At 41.3% G+C, this 23442-nt stretch overlaps 1 long non-coding RNA gene and 1 pseudogene across 1 annotated transcript; both read left to right on the plus strand.

Annotated features, from left to right (window-relative positions):
- Positions 1-8702: 8702 nt before the first annotated feature.
- LOC148933403 (uncharacterized) lies at positions 8703-12100 on the plus strand (annotated as a pseudogene).
- Positions 12101-15634: 3534 nt separating this feature from the next.
- LOC125223385 (uncharacterized) lies at positions 15635-21136 on the plus strand. The gene is made up of 3 exons (XR_007176707.2): positions 15635-15803; positions 19973-20087; positions 20701-21136. It is a non-coding gene; the product is annotated as an uncharacterized LOC125223385 (long non-coding RNA).
- Positions 21137-23442: the final 2306 nt, after the last annotated feature.

Below are 23442 nucleotides of genomic sequence, written 5' to 3' on the forward strand. Positions count from 1 at the left end.
AAAGCTTATTGATAAGGCTAATTTCATGCATCGGTTATGTAGTGAAAAACACTTTATTTTACTGGGTCTAACGCGGTTTTTAAGCCAGGTGTGTGAAGGAATCGCTAGATCCAGGAAGAGCTAGAGGCAAGGGACTAGCGAAGGGAAGTAAAGGAAAGTGAGCAGAATTGAAGAGAAAAAAAAAGGCTAGACGAAGGAAGTCAATAGTTGAGGGCAACAAAGACTATTCATACCTCGCTGGACCCACTTCAACGCCTATATATAGAAGAGCATGCAGCACACGCCGGATATATGATTTTGTTCTCAGCTCACACACTCACACACACACTTGGGAAAAATGGGAATTCTGAGGTAGTTAAGGGTTTCTAGGGGTTCATCTTCGGCGAAAGTTAGTCGTAACACCGTCCTCACGGAGGGCGAAGAAACAATCAGTTTACATTCAGTTTTCTTCACTTTTATTCCGTCGAACTTCAACGTTTTTGAAGTCGATTTGGTTGTTTGTTATTACCGTTATCTATGCATTTGGTTTATGTCATGATTGTGTTTATTTTGTGTTGATTTATGTTGATTCTGAGTTTTTTGTTTGAGATTTTATTTCGGCAGTTGAACGTTACTCTCTGTTTTGGATAATTTTGTGCTTGATCTGGGAAATAGGTTGTGGATCTGTGTTGTTGTTGTTGATCGGTGGTTGTTTGGTGAATCTGTAGCTATGGGTATACTTTTGGTCGGAGTTTGTCTCGGATGCTTGGATCCGGAGTGGATTTAGCATCCGAGGTTGGATCTGAACATGGGAATCAAGTTGTGCATGGATTTTGAAATTTTTGCTCTCTTTTCATTTTACTTCGTCTAGTAGCCGTGGATCTGCCGTAGTTTTAATTGTTCTTCGTTTAATTACTTTAAATTTCAGTCTGCTTCATTTTCGATCCACGTTCCATCTCTGTTTCTACTGAAATTTTTATGCAAACTGTTGGAGAAGATGATGTCGCTGTTAGTTAGTACTTTAGTTAGTTGTTTTCCAGCTTTTCATCCATACTTTACCTTTCAGCAAATGGTCCCCACTGTCAGTTCATTTCCCAGGTCTAGGTAATTTAGAAAATAGTTTCTTAGATCTAGTGATTGTCTCGTTTTCCAGTTATATGCATGATTTCTATTCTACCTAGATCTAGTTGTTAGCTAAGCAGATTTCACTCCATGTTAGTTTAATTTCCTCAACCCAAAAATGCGTGGCAGCAGCCAACCCAAAAATAGTCCCGAATCCTTGAGCATGTTTAATTGCGCATTCATCTCTGCGGGATCGATCCCTACTTCCCTGTGCTAATTTTAGTATACGTGGTTGAGGGTTTTTGAAGCGGTATTCTGTGTGTCCGACGAGAGATCTTCCAACGATCCGTGAGTTCCTAGACCCTGTGATCTAGTGGATTCGCTGGACCTAGGAAACTTGTTATTCCTTTCTGTGCACGCAGTCTAAACACAAAAGCAGTTAGTAAGAGCGAGCTTCAAATGGCGCCGTTGCCGGGGATGGATGGCGTTAATTGTTTATGCGTTTGAGGATTTGGTGTAAATAATTTAATTTCTGTTATTTTGTTTTTCTTGACAGTTTTTGAACACGGGCTTCCATTCTGGAAGTTGGGCTAGTTCATCTGGGTCAGGAAACGCCCGATACAAGTGGCAAGTCAAGGAGTCTACGTCCACTGTCACTACCAGATCAGGGTTAAGGACAGTAGACCCGTTTCCGTTCGAATCAGAAAATGAGAAGGAGTGGAACTTGTCAGGAGAAGAGGACCCAAAGTCGTCCACAGAAACAGAGCATTCTGAGACTGAGGAAGAGGAAGACGTGGATATGGCACATTTAGTGGATCCCGATCCGGAGATAGGTTCACTCACCGTGTATCTAGACGGTGAGCCCGCCCATGCCATAGTCTCAAACCCGCACCGGAGGTCTATCGATATCAAGACAAATGTGCTCGGAGTTTTGCCCACATTCTCTGGACGAAGGAACGAATGTCCTTACGAATTCCTAAATGAGTTTAGTAAGCTGTGCAGCATTCAAAAGCGACCCAACGAGGCGACTGAGGAGGACTACCGTTTGCGTGCAATCTCGTTTGCCCTTAAAGGGGAGGCTAATACTTGGCTGTTGAGGCTCCCACCGGACTCGATCAACACATGGAAGGACTTCAAGCTGGAGTTCTTGTATTATTTCTTCCCGTCCAATAAGACGAATGCCTTGAAGAAGGAGATCCAGGAGTGCAAGCAAGAATATGATGAGTCTCTGAGCTCTTATTGGTCCCGGTTCAAGGGACTGTTGGATGCTTGTGCGAACCACAGGATGATCGAGGCAGAGACTTACTATCTGTTTTATGAAGGTGCAAACCCTGAGTCAAAGGACTTGATGAATTCCTCGAGCGGGGGAAATTTTACCAAGAATAAAGCAAGTGAAGCCAAAGAAACTTTGGGAAGATTGATCGAGGCAAAGAAGGCCTATGATAACCCGCGGAGCATTTTGAGGAGGGATCAGCCAATGCAGTAATAGAGCAAGATGACAAGAAAGTGGAGGACATGATAGATAAATTGGAGAAAGCACTGTTGAATGCTATTGAGAAGTACAACCCTCATGCTCCATCGGAAAATGAGAAACCCCCTGGTCTGGAGGAAAGGCAACTTCAACCTTATTACAGTCAACCGTGTGAAGGGGAGTGCCAAGCCCAGGAAAATTGATGGGAAGCTGGAATCCGGATGGAAGTTGGAACCAAGGGAGACAAAAGGAGGCCCCATAGAGGACTCACCCCAATTTTAGATGGACTGAAAGTGATCAAAGTCAGCCGACCCCACTGCAGCTCACAAATTATGCACACCCTCCAGAGAGGCAGTCCAACTGGTCAGGGAGAAATCAAGAGGGGCAACTGCAACTGGGGTACAGGAATCAGGACCATACTAATTGGGCAAACAGGAATCAGAACAATCCAGGGAGCTCCTATGTGCCATCTCACCAGAGGAATAACCAAGGGAACTATCAGAATTCCCAACCAAATCACCAAGGGAATCAAGGGTCTAGCAACCAGTACAATAACCACCAAGGAAATCAGGGGAACTATCGACAAACCCAAGGACAGAACCAAGGTCAAGGATCAAATTCTAATCAATTCAACTCCAGGCCACAAAGGAGTTTGGTTGATATGGTCCACGACCTAGTGAATTCACAGCAGTTCATGCAGAATAACTTACATTCCAACAACGACGTGGTGCATAAACTGCAAGACGCTCAGTCGGAACACAAAGCCGCCATGGACATGATGGCAAAACAGTTGTCCCAGATCGCGGTTTCTTTGAATGAGATGCGGGGAAATGAAGGAAAACTTCCTGTCACGGTTAAGCCACCCGACCGAGCAAACATTAGTCATATCACCTTGAGATCCGAGAGGGGCTATGAAGGACCGACGCTGGAAATCAACGAAGAAGTACCCGCGCAAGCAAGTAAGGGGAAGGAGAGTCAGGGAGATAGCCCTAGACCCAGAGAAGTTCCTGTTCAGGATGACCTCCAGAAAGGAGATTTAGGGGGATCTCTACCTCGAGCAGCTGATCCATTTTTCCTAGATCCAGAGCATGAGTTAGTAAGTAAGGAAGGAAGTAAGGAAGCAGGCGAACCCCCAGCTGGGAGTTCCACAAACACGGTGAAGCGGGCAAAGCCGTTTCCATACCGAGAGGAAGCAAAGAAAAAGAAGGATGATACAGAGGACCTCATGGAGATTTTTAGCAAGCTGGAAATCAACCTATCCTTCTTGCAAGCCCTGAAGATGCCTTCCTTTAGCAAGTTCATCAAGGAATTCATAGCAGGGAAGACCAAGCCAGACGGGAAAATTGTGATCGTGGAGAGTGTGTCTGCTGTAATTCAAAAGAGAAGGATGTCGTTGAAATGCACAGACCCAGGTATGTTCACATTACCCATTTCTCTAGGAGATATCAGAGTCGAGCATGCTATGTGTGATCTAGGGGCGTCTATAAATGTTTTACTGCTTTCGATCTACAAGAAACTGACAGGGGTTAGGATGGTCGCCACCAAGGTGGTAATCCAGTTAGCAGATAGAACTTGCATCTGTCCTGAAGGTGTGTTAGAAAATGTCATAGTCAAGGTGCATGATTTTCTATATCTTGCTGATTTCTATGTTATCAAAATGAATGATAATGAGTCTGCTGAGTCTAGTGGCGTGCTTTTAGGGAGACCATTCTTGCGCACTGCTAAGACCATTATCGATGTCTTCGATGGAACATTTTGCTTGGTACATTTAGCATAGATGAGGGAATGAAAAGGCCATTGGATGTCGAGAATTTGTATGCTATAGATGTTATTAACCCCTTGGTCCAAGAATATCTTGAGACAGAATTGATACAGGAACAAATTGACAACTCGGAGTTGAGCCATTTAATCGACCGAGAAGTTGTAGGGTGGTGTGCAGCAATGAACACAACGGAATTGACAGATGAGGAACTAACAGATGCCATCATGGAGTTTTGCAGAAATCCCGAGTCAGCTAGATCAAGGGGATCAGCCCATGTGGCTAGTCTGGAAAATTCTCCTGAGTCTGGGAAGGAAACATTACCTGATATTGCAGAAAAAAATCCCTTGCCCCAGGAAATGAATAACACAAGGAAGGAACTGAAAACACTTCCACCAGGCCTCAAGTATGCTTACTTGGAGGAGGATGAGGCATTCCCAGTGATAGTCAACAGTAACTTGACTGAGGAGCAGGAGAAGGAATTGTTGGAAGTGATCAGGCGGAACAAGAAAGCAATAAGGTGGACCCTTTTCTGATTTAGTAGGAATCAGTCCTGATCTCTGCATGAACCACATCCGTTTAGAAGAAGGTGTGAAGGCTCACCGAGACGCACAACGAAAACTGAATCCGAACATGCGAGAGGAAGTTCTGAAGGAGGTGTTGAAATTGCTCTCTCTAGGGATCATCTACTTCATTCCGGACAGTGAGTGGGTCAGTCCTGTCCATATGGTGCCCAAAAAGTCTGGAATACAGGTTGTTAAGAATGACAAGAACGAGTTGGTGCCCACTAGGCTGGTGACGGGGTGGAGGATGTGTATCGATTACAGGAAGCTGAATGAGGCCACGAAGAAGGATCACTTCCCTCTGCCTTTCATTGATCAGATGTTAGAAAGATTGGCATTTTTGCTTCCTTGATGGATACAATGACTATTTCCAGATCTACGTTAACCCAGAGGACCAAGGGAAAACCACGATCACGTGCCCTTTTGGTACGTATGCATATCGAAGAATGCCGTTTGGATTGTGTAACGCACCAGGAACGTTCCAGCGGTGTATGATGAGTATTTTTTCAGATTTGCTGGAAGTATGCATTGAGATATTCATGGATGATTTTACCGTATATGGGAATTCGTTTGACACTTGTTTGGTCAGCCTTGACCTAGTATTGAAAAGATGCCAGGAGAAGCACCTAGTTTTGAATTTCGAGAAATGCCACTTCATGGTGACTGAAGGTATTGTCCTGGGTCATGTGGTTTCTGAAAGAGGAATACAAGTGGACAAGGCAAAGGTAGATGTGATATCAAAGTTACCTTACCCCACGAACCAAAAAGAAGTTAGAGGCTTCCTGGGTCACGCGGGATTTTATAGGAGGTTTATCAAGGATTTCGCGAAAATCGCGCAACCGCTCACTTATTTGTTGCACAACGATGTTGAATTCGTCTTTGACGAAGGATGCAAGAAGGCCTTTCAGTTGCTTAAGGACAGACTCGTGTCCGCACCAATAATCAGGGCGCCAGATTGGAATCACCCTTTTGAGATAATGTGCGACGCGAGTGATTTCGTTGTGGGAGCTGTCCTAGGGCAGAAGATAGACATGAAAAGTTATGTGATCTTCTATGCATCCAAGACTCTAAATCAAGCTTAGAAGAACTATGATACCACGGTAAAGGAAATGTTGGCTGTCGTTTACTTGTTTGAAAATTTTCGACCTTATCTTCTTGGGTCAAGGGTTATAGTCTTCACAGATCACGCAACAATAAAGTACTTACTGGCTAAGAAAGAGTCTAAGCCGAGGTTAATCCGTTGGGTGTTGCTTTTGCCGGAGTTTGATTGGGTAGTGAGAGACAAAAGAGGAACGGAGAATCGAGTAGTCGATCACTTGAGCAGAATTCATCAAGGGGAAACAGAAGAGGCCATACCCGATGCTTTCCCTGAAGAGCATTTGTATTATCTAGGGGAATTCCCTAGACAGATCAGTTGGGAGGCAGTTTTGGCATTAACCGGTCTAGGAGAATCAGACAAAGGGAAGCGAACACTGAACGCAGAACCATGGTTTGCTGACTTAGCAAACTACTTGGTCATGAGAGAGGTGCCAAGTTCAGACGAAGTTTCCCGGGCCTAGAAGATGAAAATTAAAAGCGAAGCCAAATATTACTTTTGGGACGATCCTTACTTATGGAAGATGTGTTCGGATCAAGTGATTAGACGCTGCATTCCTGAATGGGAAAAGAGATGTGCTAATTCATTGCCACATCTTGGCGTGTGGAGGTCACTTTGGACCAAGGAAGACAGCAAGGAAAGTATTGGACAGCGGTTTCTACTGGCCAACGCTTAACAAAGATGCCTTCGAGTTTTGTCAGTGTTGCGAGAGGTGCCAACAGACAGGAGGAATTTCAAAGAGGGACGAGATGCCCCAGGTCCCGGTGATTGTCTGCGAAATCTTCGACGTGTGGGGAATGGACTTCATGGGACCGTTTCCATCATCCTGTGGGAACACATATATATTGGTTGCAGTAGACTATGTGTCTAAATGGATAGAATCCAAGGCCACCACGACATGTGAATCGAAGGAGGTGGCAAAATTTCTGAAAGCCAATATCTTCAACAGATACGGAGTTCCTCGAGCCATCGTCTCAGATCAAGGAACACATTTCTGTAACCGCACCATCGAGGCTCTGATGAAGAAATATGGTGTTCACCATAGGGTATCTACCGCGTACCACCCTCAGTCTAACGGCCAAGCAGAAATTTCTAATCGCGAGATCAAGGCAATATTGGAGAAGACAGTTAATCCGTCAAGGAAAGACTGGAGTAAGAGGCTCGGAGATGCATTATGGGCCTACAGAACTGCTTTCAAGACTCCTATTGGAATGTCGCCTTATAGGCTGGTGTTTGGCAAAATGTGCCACTTGCCCGTGGGTATCGAGCACAAGGCGTACTGGGCAGTAAAGGAGATGAATATGAAGCCTTCGGCTTGTGAAAAAGAAAGGAAGTTGCAGTTACAAGAACTGGAGGAACTGAGGCTGGAGTCTTATGAGTCTGCTATGTGGTATAAAGAAAGGACAAAGTTATGGCATGACAAGAATCTCCGGGTCAAGGAACTCCATGTGGGACAGAAGGTGCTCCTTTTCCAATCCCGGCTCAAGCTGATCCCAGGGAAGTTGAAGTCTAAGTGGATCGGTCCATATACCATTGTCGGCCTCCGCGCAAATGGAGCAGTAGAGATCCAGGGAAGTGCCTCTAACTCTGTCCCTTTTTCTTGTTAATGGTCACAGAGTGAAAGTCTATAGGGATAATTTTGAGCTGTGTGTAGTAGAGGAAGTGCCACTACGCGCACTCTCTATTATCACCTAGTCAGACAAGGAGGTATTCTTGATGAATTCCTGGGTCAGGTAAATTGGTTGACATTTTAAATATATACACTGAACCAGGGGATCTCGGGAATACTCGAACGGAGTGTGTTAATAGTTTAATTACATTTTAAACATAGGAAAATCCAAAAAATGTATATAAAATTTGAATCTTCCAAAAATATTTTCGAAGCACCAGACTCCGTAGGAAAACCAATGCCTTATATTCTAACCTTGACCTAGGAGTCTGGCGTCTTCAATTTTTTTTAAGTGTAAAGTCATGGTCAGGGAAATCAGCTAGGGAAGGAGAGTCTGGAGAAGGAACTCAAATAGGGATGGAGATAATTTGAATATCAAATTGGCCGATATTTATGGGAGGTGTACGGTTGCTTATATCACGCCTGCAACCGCACCATCTTTTCACCAAAAAGGCTAACCGGCATTTCTCTCTCCCTTCTCTCTACTTTGTTTCTCTCTCAAGAAACACAAACCCTAACCAATTTAGACCAAGTTTCTTTTTGATTTCAGATTTACAGCAATGGATCCAACTAAGGCCACCAGAAGTTCGCAGCCGGCGGTGTACAACGCGGTTCTGTTGGCAGAATTGACGCAAAAATTAGGAAGCGTCGAAAAGGCGAAAGAAGTTTACGCTCTGTTCTCCACCATCCTGATGACATCCGCGGCGACCACACCACCACTGACGATCCCAGCGGATTCGACGGCACAACCCGCAGTTCCCCATGAAGAAAGGCCTCTAGATTCGACCAGGGTACCGGACTCTGGTCCTCAACAAGCAGAAACCGCTTCACTGGAGGCGGACAAAGAGGAGGCGACTAATGAACTGCCGGCTGATGGTGGTTGGAATTATGTTGAAACGGAGGTGGAGGCCGAACGACAAGGTAATGGAAACCCTAACTCTGAGGGTGAGAAAAAGGGGGAAACCCCTGTTATGGAAGAAATTGTGGAGGGGGAAACCCCTATTGTGGAAACCCCTGTTCACGAAGAAGTTGCTTAGGGGGAAACCCCTGTTTTGGTAGAGTTTGCTGAGGGGGAAACCATAAACCCTGAGGGGGAAACCCCTATGGAGACTGGGGATGAAACCCCAAAGGATTTTAGGGGTACGACCCCTGAACCCATGGAGGAGGGGGCGACCCCGAGTGATGTCAGGGGGGAAACCCCTGTTTATATTGAGGGGGCGACCCCGATGGTGGATGATGTGGGGGAAACCCCGGAAAAGCTTTTGGAAGAAACAAACTTAGATACTACTGGAGTACCGGAGCCCGTTGAGGAAGGGCTAGATCTGATTGTGGACCTGGTGGACGACCAGGAAGAAGACGAACCCCGGGTGGACAAGAGAGCAGAGAGGAGAAGGGCCAGGAGGAGTCTGCTTGACGAAGTGGATGACTTGGTCTATTCCGAGAAGGGGGAGTTCCCTGCCCGAGGGACAGAAGCTGAAGTGGCAGAATATCGTCGCCTGGCCAAGGAAAGGGCAAGGAAAGGAAAGGCAGCTGCGACCCAGTCAAAACGGTCAAGGAAAGCTCCCTCCGTCGAGGAGGTTGAGGAGACCCTTTCCCCAGTGACCGAAGTTCCCTCGACCGATGAACAAGACAAGCCTACTCCTGGGTCCAATTCTGAACTTGGAGAATCTGAAGAGGAGTTTATCCAAGGACGTCCGGAGGTGTGGCTGACTAAGGAACTGCTGGAGTCGATGAGGCATTTCGACGATCAGAAACGGGCCACAGTGTACAAAGAGAGATGCAGTGCTGGAAAGATGGCTAAGTCTGGCAAGCAGTACAGCTCCGAGGAACTTATGACGATTGCATGTGATGAAGACTTCCGCGCATGTATCTATTCAATCGGTTTTGAGTGGTTATTGAGGCACAGCCAGGAGAAGGTGCCGGTGGACTTAGCACGGGAGTTTTTCTCAACATTCTGATTAAAGAACACTTCTGACCTCGACGCAGACTCCATCACATTTAGGCTTTTTAATGAGGAACATGAAATGAGCATCCGAGAGTGGTCCTTGAGAATGGGGTTGTTTACCAAGGCTGAGGACGATAAAGGCATATGGAATGAGAGGATGGTTGGCGTACCGAAGAACACGCCAGGATTCAAAGTACAAGCAGCATGGGAACTAGTCACCCACTCCAAGGCAGGGGCATTTAAGTCCAGTTACTCCAAAGCCTATCACATCGAGGACCGAATCCTCCATTTTGCTCAAACGTTTATCAGCTACAACCTAATGGGAACTGCAAATTCAGCTCTGACAACAACCGACCTTTATTTCACTTGGTGCATGGCAAAAGGCGTTAAGGTGCATCTGGGTTACTGGCTGACTCAAGCATGTCATCAGATGACAAGCAACCCTGCTCGACATATGTATACCTGCCATCTCCTAGGTGCCTACCTCCAGCGGAATATTGAAATGAAGATAGCCAAAACTGCTCCCTTGGTCGTGATGTGCGAACCCCCAGAGACTTTCAGTGTTGAGTACTTTTTCAACAAGGGGTTACTCCAGGCTCACGGCAAACAAACTTTCTTCTACACGGTAGGAGACAAGGTGAAAGCGGAGGCTGAGGAGACTGCGGAGGCTATGCCGAGTGAAGAGGTCGAGGAGCTGAGGAAGGATGTCCAGAAGGTGAAGAAAGAAATGCAAGTGATGAGGAAAGAAATGGTGAGAGAGCTTGGTGGGATAAGGAAAGAGCTGAGCGGGAGCCGTGAAGAGGTGAAGACCCTGCGGGGAAACATTGCGGACCTGGCGGTGAAATCCGCCAAGCAGAACGAGCGGATGACGGAGGCTGTGGAGCTTATAATGAAGATGTTAAAATGGTTGGAAAAGACGCTTCCCTGGACCCAGTCGAAGGTAACTCCTGGGTCCAGCAGCGAGGTCAAGCAACCAGCCCAGGGCAGTCCCTCCGTCCAGCGACCACCGCACCCGCTCAAGCAAATGGTCACCCCATCCGCGTCCAAGCTAGTGTTAATCCCATCCAGATCGAAGTCCATGATGTTAAAGAAACCAGTGTCTGATCAACCAGAGCAAGAGAAGGAAGAAGAGGAGCCGGAGATGCCGGCGAAAAAGAAAGTGAAGATGACCCGACCCGGAATCCCACCCCAATCTGGCTCTCGAGGGAGCCAGACCCAGAAGTGAATCACGCTCATGACCAAGTAACTTTTATTTTCTGCATTCCGTTATATCTGTTTTTTTTAGGTTTGTTGTTATTATTTGTGTCTTTGTGAATACTTGCTATATGTGTTTACCTTCTCCCACTTAGCCCAATGCTTGGTCTAAGTGTGAGAAGTTTATGTTTTCTGTTTATTGTGTCTTCTCCCACTTCGCCCGATGCTCTGTCTAAGTGTGAGAAGTTTTATGGGATTATGATTTGTTTATTGTGTGTTGAATTGACTACCCTGTTTCCCCCCTTCACGACGATGGCTTGGGGACAAGCTTGAGTGAAGTGGGAGGGGGAGGGGAGTCAATGCGTGTAGTTGTCAGCATGTTATGAGTCGTTAAGTCTAGGTTTTGTTTGTGTCGCATGAGTTGGTGAATATAATACGGCATGATCTCCTTTAGTAAAAGTAATTGAAAATAGGATGTATTTCAACTTAGAAGCATTTTCCTTTAATAAGCCAAGTCAATCTGGACGAAGTAAGAACAATAGAGGATGCCTTAGCTTACTTAGTTGTGAAGCCCCACTATAAGAGTGAGTTATAAGCCTTAAATAACTTTGAGCTAACACATGTAAAGGGGTCGCCACTGAATGCTTAGGGAGAACAGTCATGACGGAGAAAGAATAGGGGAATTGGGTTATGAAGGTATAAGCTGGACGAAGTCCAGGTAAAGGAGTTATAAGCTGGACGAAGTCCAGAGGAGAGAAGAGGGAAATGGAGGAATAAGCTGGACAAAGTCCAGAGAAAAAAAAATGATGAAAAAAAAGGGGAGGTATAAGCTGGATGAAGTCCAGAGGGAATATGTCTAAGGGCAGGAAACAATAGTAACCTGGCCCAACAAAAAAAAGGGGAGAACAAAGTGTAAAAAGGAGAAAACTCTTATAACCCGACGCTTCAGTGGTATGGCAATAACTTATGAGAGAATCGGTCCTAACATCCCTGGTGAGGAATGAGTGACCAAGTGAATCCAACAATTGGTGAGGAATGTGTCTATGTGTTTTTCTTTAAGTGATTGTTATATGTGCATTAGTTGTGTCTAGGTCTAGGAGTCTGTTTAGAGTCTAAAGAGTCGGTCAGGGGATAACCGTGCTTTGAAATTCGCCTTATTCTTTTTCTTGTCTTTATACTTGAGGACAAGTATGGTTTAAGTGTAAGCAGTTTGATAAGGCTAATTTCATACATCGGTTATGTAGTGAAAAACACTTTATTTTACTGGGTCTAACGCAGTTTTTAAGTCAGGTATGTGAAGAATCGCTAGATCCAGGAAGAGCTGGAGGCAAAGGACTAGCGAAGGGAAGTAAAGGAAAGTGAGCAGAATTGAAGAGAAAAAAAATGGCTAGACGAAGGAAGTCAATAGCTGAGGGCAACAAAGACTATTCATACCTCGCTGGACCCACTTCTACGCATATATATAGAAGAGCATGCAGCACACGCCGGATATATGATTTTGCTCTCAGCTCACACACTCACACTCACACTTGGGAAAAATGGGAATTCTGAGGTAGTTGAGGGTTTCTAGGGGTTCATCTTCGGCGAAAGTTAGTCGTAACACCGTCCTCACAGGGGGCGAAGAAACAATCAGTTTACATTCAGTTTTCTTCACTTTTATTCCGTCGAACTTCAACGTTTTTGAAGTCGATTTGGTTGTTTGTTATTACCGTTATCTATGCATTTGGTTTATGTCATGATTGTGTTTATTTTGTGTTGATTTATGTTGATTCTGAGTTTTTTGTTTGAGGTTTTATTTCGGCAGTTGAATGTTACTCTCTGTTTTGGATAATTTTGTGCTTGATCTGGGAAATAGGTTGTGGATCTGTGTTGTTGTTGTTGATCAGTGGTTGTTTGGTGAATCTGTAGCTATGGGTATACTTTTGGTCGGAGTTTGTCTCGGATGCTTGGATCCGGAGTGGATTTAGCATCCGAGGTTGGATCTGAACATGGGAATCAAGTTGTGTATGGATTTTGAACTTTTTGCTCTCTTTTCATTTTACTTCGTCTAGTAGCCGTGGATCTGCCGTAGTTTTAATTGTTCTTCGTTTAATTACTTTAAATTTCAGTCTGCTTCATTTTCGATCCACGTTCCATCTCTGTTTCTACTGAAATTTTTATGCAAACTGTTGGAGAAGATGATGTCGCTGTTAGTTAGTACTTTAGTTAGTTGTTTTCCAGCTTTTCATCCGTACTTTACCTTTTCAGCAAATGGTCCCCACTGTCAGTTCATTTTCTAGGTCTAGGTAACTTAGAAAATAGTTTCTTAGATCTAGTGACTGTCTCGTTTTCCAGTTATATGCATGATTTCTGTTCTGCCTAGATCTAGCTGTTAGCGAAGCAGATTTCACTCCAAGTTAGTTTAATTTCCTCAACCCAAAAATGCGTGGCAGCAGCCAACCCAAAAATAATCCCGAATCCTTGAGCATGTTTAATTGCGCATTCATCTCTGTGGGATCGATCCCTACTTCCTTGTGCTAATTTTAGTATACGTGGTTGAGGGTTTTTGAAGCGGTATTCTGTGTGTCCAACGACCGAGATCTTCCAACGATCCTTGAGTTCCTAGACCCTGTGATCTAGTGGATTCGCTGGACCTAGGAAACTTGTTATTCCTTTCTGTGCACGCAGTCTAAACACAAAAGCAGTTAGTAAGAGCGAGCTTCACTTATGCATCTTAACATGAAAGGAAGTCACTCCAACATTCAAGGTAGAAGCCACAAGAGAAATGTCTTGTCTCTCAACCCTTGGACTTATCAAGAAAGGATCAATATATTGTTAGGTTTGGTATACTGAAAGCATGTTTCGAGCAAGTTTCGCGCGAATAGAATCTTGCTTGTATACGTAAAACTCTACAATCCACTTTTAACCCGATTCAGTATTATTCGAGCAGTCTCGCACGAATAGAATCACTATTATTGTTACATTGTGTTTGCTTGTGCATTTATAAGATGTTTTACAAACATTTAAATGCATAAGAAGTAAACAAAGTCTAAGTCTTTTGCTTAGTAGACCGGTTGTGGGCGTCGTCCACTTTAAGGTAACACGGTCAGATCTATGTAATGCTTTGCAAAAGAAAAAGAAGAATTTCACAACCTAGATAGGCTTAGACTACCTATCGTGAAAGGTTGCAATGTCAGTCTGTATATTTGTAAGCCTTACTGAAATAAGATGACATTGGTGTGGTATAGCACTGAACGGATCTAACAGCAAGACGTGTCTTTATGCTATCTACTGAAAGACTAGATCTTGATAAAATACTATTTCTTAATCTACATATGTTAGCATTGAGCATACGGTATTGATTATGCACTACTTTGACTTATCAAATGGTGCGGGTTTTTCGCAACCCAATAATCCTGATATATTGGGTAGTGGTGATTAATATCTAGCGGTGCTAGGATTGCTATTAAGTAGAAACGTGCACGAGGTGAGTCTCGTTTGATAATGTCCTCAAGAGGAGCTCGGACAAAGTTTTATTATTCGGAAAACTGACCAGTTGGAGTTTTATCGCTCTATGAATAATAAATAAATGTGTCTTGCTAAGTCCACTCTTGGAATTAATAAGATATTAATTAATTAAGTCCATAGCAGACATTAATTAATTAATGGACATTTATATCTTAAGCGCGGGAAATAAATAATAAAAGTGGAAACCCGGATTACTTGTAATTTCGGATTTGGATGGGGAGAGTTCAATATTACTTCTGTAGTGGCTGCTCGTAATATTCCAACATAAGCTTGTATTAAATTGTGGGTTCAATTTAATTAGTAAAAAGCTAATTGGGCGAGCTCATATCCAAAACCTTCCATAGCAAAGGTAGATTTACCATTCCAAGATTCAAGCACATGAGACCACTTTTTACACAAGTCATCAATAACAAATCTATCAACACAAATGGACTTCTCTAGTGTAATTATATGCAAGGTGGCACAAGATCACATAATGCTCTACCTTCTACATCATTCCTTAGAACACAAGATAAAGTAAAACTCCCTAGATCTTTGTATTTCTTGGGTAAGCCTTTCTGAATGATAGCACTGCAGTTTTCAGTTAAACCCACTGTCTCATACTTTCTCCATTTCCTCTTCTTAGCGACCATGTCTTTCAAGAACTTGGCATAGTTAGGCATTTGTTGCAGCTTCCACCAGTGGGATATTGATGTGGACTCTGCTCATTGCCTCCAAGAATTTGGCGAACTGAGCGTCAAGCTTCTTACTCTTCAACCTTTGAGGATATGGAATGGTAACACTGCTGTGTGGTGGAGCGTCCAGCTGCTGCCTCTCGGCCGGCGGACCGCCGCGATGAGGTGTGGCGGCCGTCGGGGCTTCCTCATTGTCTGTTCCAGAATCGAGCTCAATTGGCTGGGAACTAACTGGCGGAGCGCTGTGGGGTTGTGCGTGTAACATCCCTTATCCGAAATTTGTATTATTATTATAAAATAAATAAAATAATGCGGAGTATCGGATTGTTTTAGAATAATCAATACAATTAGTTAATAGTACATGTATTTGTGTTATCCTAAATAGTAGTCGTATATGCATGTGTAATAAATGTAAAGGTGTCCATGGAAGTATATTTTTGTGTGCATGCCAATATTTAGTGATATAGAATTAACTTATATAATAAAATATGTTAAATGATTCTATATGCATATAAATGTATACACGTGTATTTGAATGGAAAAGGTTAGTCACCCAATTTTATATGCAGGTTTTATAATATACCTATACGTGTACATCATATAAAAACGTGTACACAATATTGACTATTTCATGAAAAGCATGAAAAATTATCACGGCCAATAAGTCGGTTAAATATATATATATATATATATATATATATATTGTATAGAATTATGTCTCATAAAGATTGCAAGAGAAAGGAGAGAGGGGTAAAAAAAAGAACGAGAATTGTAGAAAAAAAATATATAGGAATCTGGCTTCAAGAGGCAAAAAGGTGAGGATCGATAATTAAATATGGAAAACAGAATCAAAAGTGCAGTTAGATTATCTTTCGTATCCAGAGGTATAAATCATATTTTTAGTTATATATGTGTTATATTGATGATTGCAATATGTTAGATTTGGGTGAATATTTTAATTAAATGGTGGAATATGATATGGAAATATGATTGAATAAGGGATATATTTATATATTTGATAGCATATGATGTGGTTATGTGATTTGTGCAATAGAGATGTTTATCTATAGTATGAAAGGTAATTAATGGAATATATAAATATGTAATTGGTGCAATGGATATGTTTGATTTATGGTATTGGAATTATTCGAATCATATGATTAAAGAGGATATGTGACAGTCTTGATCTGGATCTGAAAATACAGAGGGACCTATGAGTCCAATTACAGAGGGACCTTCGGGTCATAGAGGAATCTCGGGCAGATACCAGACTTGATTTGTCACAGAATAATAAATGGAATAGAGAGGTATACGCATATGAATGGAAAGAGTGAATATCAGATTATATGATGTAAAGATGATATGATTATGTGTTGTCTTCTAATATTATATATGGGTATGTGATTGGTTTAACAAATACTCTCTCCGTCCCCTATTAAAAGTCATACTTTTCCATTTTGGTCCGTCCCCAATTAAGAGTCACACTTCATTTTTACCATAAATAGTAAGTAGGTCCCACATTCCACTAACTCAATTCACTCAGATTTTATTATAAAACCAATACAAAAAATGAGTCCCACATTCTACTAACTTTTCAACCAACTTTTCTTTACATTTCTTAAAACCCGTGCCCGGTCGAAGTGTGACCTCTAATGGGGGACGGAGGGAGTATGTTTTATATATATGATATTGAAATTATATGAGTCATATGATTAAAGAGGATCTGTGATGGTCTTGTCCTGGATCTGAAAATACAGAGGGACCTTCGGGTCAATTACAGAGGGACCTTCGGGTCCAATTACAGAGGGACCTATGAGTCCAATTACAGAGGGACCTTCGGGTCATAGAGGAATCCCGGGCAGATACTAGGCTTGATCCGTCACAGAATAATAAAAAAAGAAAATGGAGCATATGCATATGAATATGAATATGAATATGAATATGAAATTGATTATTTATATGTTGTGTATTGATTTTGATAATATGTGTTGATAAAAAGAATGTGTTTGATGTTTGTGTAATGTGAAATTAAACGCAGAAATTTATATACGCTGAATGGTGGCTCATATACACCACTAATATTTTTACGGATAAAATATCGGTGATGTTTTGGTTGACATGATTTATACAAATTCCATACATTATCAGGATGGCGGTTAACACAGTTTGGCAATATTTTCATTGCATATAGATAAATGTGTAGTATATAGAGTGCTGAGAGAGTATAACTACAATTCAGAATGTTTTGAAATATGTACCAATAATGCTGGTTGAGTTTGAATTCATCTGATATGTGAAATTTTACGTATTTTTTACACGAGGGTTAATTAATTTAAAAAATTTAGATTTAGTTATCACAAGAATATACGTCAGAGGGTTGAGGTGTGACAGTGCGGCGGACCGCCGCATGTCATCGGCAGAGGTTGAAATGGGTGATTTCTCTGCTTCCTTTCTTCCCCTGCCTAGGTCTCCTACCTCCGGAGGTTGGTATGTGGTCCCACTACGTAGCTGCACAGCATGACACTTTCCTTTAGGATTAATTTCTGGTAAGCTAGGAAGCGTCCCCGGGGTGTGTTTGCTCCCTATGGCTGTAGCTAGGATCCCAATATTGAATTCTAGCATCCCGACTTGAGTGACAAGGTTTGCCAATCCTCTTTTCAAGATGCTTGTATTCCTTTCCACGTTCTCCAACCTCCGATTTGTCACCTTCCTATGTTCCAGAACTTCAGCAATGCAAATTTCTAACAGTTCTTCCCAATTGGAGCGGGGTTGATCCTCCATACCAACAATAATCTTGTGCATCATAGGAGTAATCAGAGCAGTCTGGGTTATAGTATGATCCCCCATGGTCGGGGCTATAGCACTCTTCGTAGTATCCCCCTTGTTGCTCGTCATAGTAACCGTATGGATTCTCCATGCCTGTGGGGGCATCCATTAAAACAAAAACAAAATAAAAATAAAAATAAAATGAAAGCAATTAAAATCCAAAGTAGTAAAATTGTCCTCCAAAGTGAATTGTCTTTCCCGACAATGGCGCCAAAAACTTGATGCACTATTTTTTAGCACTAAATAAACCTGAAAGTATACATAGTATATATAGTATAGCTAAAGGTCAGTACCAGATATCGAACATGGGGAAAACAAACACAAAGTGTCTATCCTCTACTAAAACTCAATTACTGTCTGGAGAACCGAAAGGTTTTGAAAACTTTTGAAAACTGAAAATATTTGAAAGCAAATAACAACTAGATGCAAATAAAACACAGAGATAAACGATAGAGATAAGAGGAATTCTAGGGATGTGCGTCACTATTATGGTTATACAAATTCCAAACTACAATACCCTAGCACAGTTATTACTTTCATAGGACGAGTCACCTAGCTTATGCTCATGCGATTCAAACGTTGATTACAATATTAGGGTTGTCAATCCTAACACGTAACTCCAAAAAGCTCCTAAGACCCTTGAAAAGTCCTCACTCTTAATTAACAGTGTTGTTTTAAGGGAAGTTAACTGTAGCATCTACTAAGTGGACCTAACTCGCTAGAATTCTCTCATAGTTATGAAGAAAGTTGTATTAAATCATACATAATTGTGTCACTCAATCATGCAGCATCAAGATTACTTAGGGAAGAAACAAAGTAAAAACAAAACGGATATTAAATAGAAACTGGAATTGTATAACCAAAGTTGTTACTAACACATCCCTAGAATCCTATTAGTTTAGTTACACATAATGGAACAAGCTAAACACATAGATTGAAAGAAAGACAATTTGAACATAAAACTAAAGCAAATAAAACCCTTAGGTTGAATCCTTGTCGTTCTTGATGTTTTTGAAATCCTTTTTCAACTCCTTGCACAATAACGTACTCTAGCTTTTAATCTCCGGGAATTTATGTTGCAAAATGAAGCTCTCATTTGATGAAGCTTGAGGTCATATTTATAGGGGAAAGTCAATCCTTATTGTAGAAGGAAAAGATCTTTAAAATATGGTAAATCTTGGAGCAGATCTAGGGCAATTCGGATTCGCCGCCTTTCTCCGACGGGCTGCCGAACCTTGGCCGGCGCTCGCCGCGTTGCAGTCCAAAGTCTCGGTACCTTCGGCGGTCGTCGGGCGAGACTCGTTTCCAAGTGTAAATTTCCGAAGCGGGCCGGTACAGAGCACTGACCGCCGGGCGCCGGTCGCCGTTTGAACTCCAGATTTCCAGACTTTGCATTTTGACTCCCTTTTTCGGCTCAAATATGCACATTTCTCACAAAACACGTCAAAACACCAAAATGTATAAAATATGCAATTATTGGACATGTAGAGTGACTTTGGTATCAAAATCGGACCATATAATGGTCTTAAAACAGTGCAAAATCCGAGCGTATCAAAAGTATATTGAGCATATGATGTTAATAGTGAAGTAAATATTGTTTATATTGAAGTAAAGATGATGTTTGATATTTCAATAAGTATATTGTTTATAGTTTACTGTTTTTTTCATTTGAGTGAAGTATATTGAGCATATAGTGCAATATATTGTGCATATAATGTAGTATATTTTGCATGCATTATAGTGTAATGTTTTGTCATTTCAGTGAAGTAAATTGAGCATATACTGATGCATGATGCTTAAGCTAGATCAAGCTTTTCTGTTTTCAATTCCATCTTTTTCTCAATCATTTGTTTCTCTTATTCCACCTTTTTAATTAGCAAATCTGTGTATCAAAATAATGGTTAGGAAACGAGAAATCTCAATTATGATTTGTGACAACTTAAAAGATAACTAGAGAGTGTTGATACTTGACCACCAAAATTATTGTTCAAATTGTTATAATAGTAAATTATACAAACCAGCTTCAATTTTTTTTTCTGTATAATAATTACATTACTTCAAAAATGAAAAATATTTGATTTTGATGAATTTTGAAATTGAGTTTTAATGTCTTGGACTTTTTTCAGTTCTGATTAGTGTCAACAGATTCACTTCATTTTTTAGTAAGCTTCTTTTTTTTCCTTTTTTCTCTGTTGTATCATGATTATCTTTTTATTTTTATTTGCAGATTCTTGGAGTTGGTGATTATGTAATTGTGAGAACAATTCGCCCTAATTCAGATAGAGATTTCCTTGAATTATTGGCGATATATTGTCCCGCAGTGTTAACCCTACTCTAAGCTGGTAAGTATGTTGTCATACGTGCAATATGTGAATCAGAAGGTCTTGTATGTAAGGTGTTGTTGGACTGTTGAATCTATCAATGATGTAATATGTGCAATGTGTTGAGGCTTTATATGAAGGTGTGGTGGTTGGGCTGCTAAATTTGTTAGTGATGCAATATGTGCAAAGTGTTGAGACTTTATATTTATATCTGTCAATTTTGTATTATGTGCAATGTGTTGAGGCTTTATAAGAAGGTGTGGTTGTGCTGTTGAATTTGTCAATGATGCATTATGTGCAATGTGTTGGGCTATTGAAACTGTTAATAATGCAATATGTGCAATGTGTTGAGTTGTTGAGCTTGATTGACAATGACGCAAATATGAATAATCCATGACTCTTCTGTTGTTTAATTTGAAAGCCACCCCATGGGTACGGAGTTTTGCAATTAGGCTGCACAATAGTTGATGTTGTAAACATCTATATAAAGCTGAGACCTTCTATACATAACATACTCTCCAAAAAACTTAAACTTTACATCATCTACAAAAAAATTGACACTCACATCATGTCTATGTTTGAAAGTATTCATTCGATGATGAAAAATTTGGCTTGTGACCAACTTCATTTTCAGGCAGTTGTAGATGGTTTAAGTCGTCCTTAACCAAATCCTTGTCCACTTCAAGAAACTCTGGTAGAACCCTCAGTCTTTGCTTGCTCATATGTGGAATCTTGTAATTATTTCCACCTTTCACCATTATCTCTATTAAACAGCCTTGTAATGTAAGAAAGACACTGTAAAGAGTGTGTGGTGACAACTCATCAAATGAAGAAGTCACATTCTTCAAGAGGTCATCCATGGTTGGTTTGTCGTCTTGTAGTGATTAAATGGCCTTAAAGAAACCTAAGTCATTGACATTTGTGCCCGGAGAGTAGGAGGTTGGGCGAACAAGCTTGATATTAAAACCATATCTATTTGCTACATCCATGAATCTATTCTTATCTATGGCTTTGCATTATCTTTATTGGATAAAAATATCCTTGCATGAGTTGGCTGGCCATTTAGCTTTTATAGCTGGTATGATATGAAAATGCGATCCGACATCAATAATGAATGCACAAATTCTAATATATATAACTACATAAAGAACTTTAAACTCCTATAAAGTACCTAATTAATTAGACAACTCTTGCGATATTTTTGGCAACTAAATTGTTTGGCTTGGTTTCTATTGTACTAGGGATTGCAAATCGTGCGGATTGGTTCATTACCGGGTCAACCCGATAACAACCCAACCCAATAAGGCCAACCCCAAACCCAACCTGTTAAGGAAACTCCAAACCCGAACATGAATCCGACTTGCCACCTTCAAACCCGAACACAACCCGAACATGACCTAGACACGACCCGAACACGATAGCGACACGAACCACTTTGGGTTGACCCGACACGATAACAACAGGATATCAACCTGAACACGATAACGAAACAAACCACTTTGGGTTGACCCGACACGATAACAACACTACAACAACCTAAACACGATAATGACGCAAACTACTTTGGGTTGACCAAGTAGTAATGACACGAATATGGCTGGCAAATCGTGCGTGTTGTGTCGTTATCGTGTCGACACAATAACGACACAACACGATAACATGAACACGACCCGCTACCCTCAGACACGAACACGACACGAACCACTTCGGGTCAACACGACACGATAACAACACATATATGACACGACACAATAACGACACTATAATAATAATATTATTTCTAATATTAAATTTTAAATTTTAAATTTTAATTTCAAAAGTTTAAAATTTTAAAATTTTAAAATAAATAAAATAAATAATAATATTATAATATATTAATTTTATTTCTTAACGTGTAACACGAACACGACACGAACACAATAAGTCTTGACACATACCCGTTAATTTCGTGCGGGTTCGTGTGTTGTTATCGTGTCGTGCTAAAAATTGTCAGCCCTAGACACGAACCTGCCCATATCATACACGATTACATATTGCTTCAAAATTGATTAAGATTTTAAAAAGCCACATAACATGAAGAGGTTCCATTTAAAACACAGTTACTGACGCACTTTTTATTAGCACTAAATAAACCTGCAAGTATACAGAGTATATATAGTATAGCTAAAGGTCAGTACCAGATATTGAACACCGGGAATAAAGTCACAGACTGGATACCTTCTACTAAGCTTCTTTCACTATTTGGAAAACCGAAAGTTTTGAAGAATTTTTGAAAACAAGAACAACTTGAAAGCAATAAAACAACTAATTGCGAATAATTAAAGAGATAAAGATATGAGACATAAGAGAATTCCAAGGATGTGCGTTCATAGTTATGGTTATACAAATTCCAACTATAATACCCTAGCACAGTTTATACTTTGATAGAACGAGTCGCACAAGTTATGCCCATGCGGTACAAACGTAGATTACTAACACTAGGGTTGTTAATCCTAGATTTCGTAACTCCTAAAAGCTCCTAAGACCCTTGAAAAGTCCTCACTCTCAATTAACAATGACTTTTTAAGGGAAGCTAACTGTAGTGTCTACTAAGTGGATCTAACTCGCCAACCTCCTGTCACGATTATGTAGCAAGTTATATAATCATCATCGAATGTGTCACTCAAAAATGAAGTATTACGGAACAACTTAGGGAAGCAACGAAGTAAAAACAAAACGGATATTAAATAGAAAACGGAATTGTATAACCAAAGTCGTTACTAACACATCCCTAGAATCATATGAATTTAGTTACACATAATTGAACAAGCTAAAAACATAGAATGAAGGGAAAACAAAGTGAACATAAGAACTAAAGCAATGAAACCCAAAGGTTGAATCCTTGTAGCCTTGATCTTCTCTTGATTCCTTCTTCAATCTCTTGCACAATGAAGAACTCTCTCAATTTTATGCTATAGAATTATGAGGCAAAAAGAAGATGATAATGAAGAGGTTGGAGGGGATATATATAGAGGAAAAATCGAGCTCCATGAAATAAGGTAAAAAGTGGCTATGTTTGGTAAATCTTGGGGAGAAAGTAGGTCAAATTCGTGCCGCGTTATCGCAGCGGGCCGCTGCACCTTGGCCTGCGGTCGCTGCACAATGATCCGTAGCCTCTGACTCTCGGATAGCGGTCGCTCGCTACACTATGTTGCAGCGTTCGCTGTGAATAATCCTGTAGCTTTAGAAACTCCTCGAGTGGTCGCTATGCATTCCCCTGCGGTCGCTGGACGTGTTTTCAACACAAATTTCTCCGGAGCGGACCGCTACTGGTACGGCGGTCACTAGGCTCCAGCGGTAGCTGTGCACGTTGCAGCGGACCGCTGGACTTCTTGAA

Source organism: Salvia hispanica, chromosome 1, assembly GCF_029641045.1.
Source record: "Salvia hispanica isolate PSC_SH4W2 chromosome 1, Shi_PSC_v1, whole genome shotgun sequence".
NCBI classification, from domain to species: domain Eukaryota; kingdom Viridiplantae; phylum Streptophyta; class Magnoliopsida; order Lamiales; family Lamiaceae; genus Salvia; species Salvia hispanica.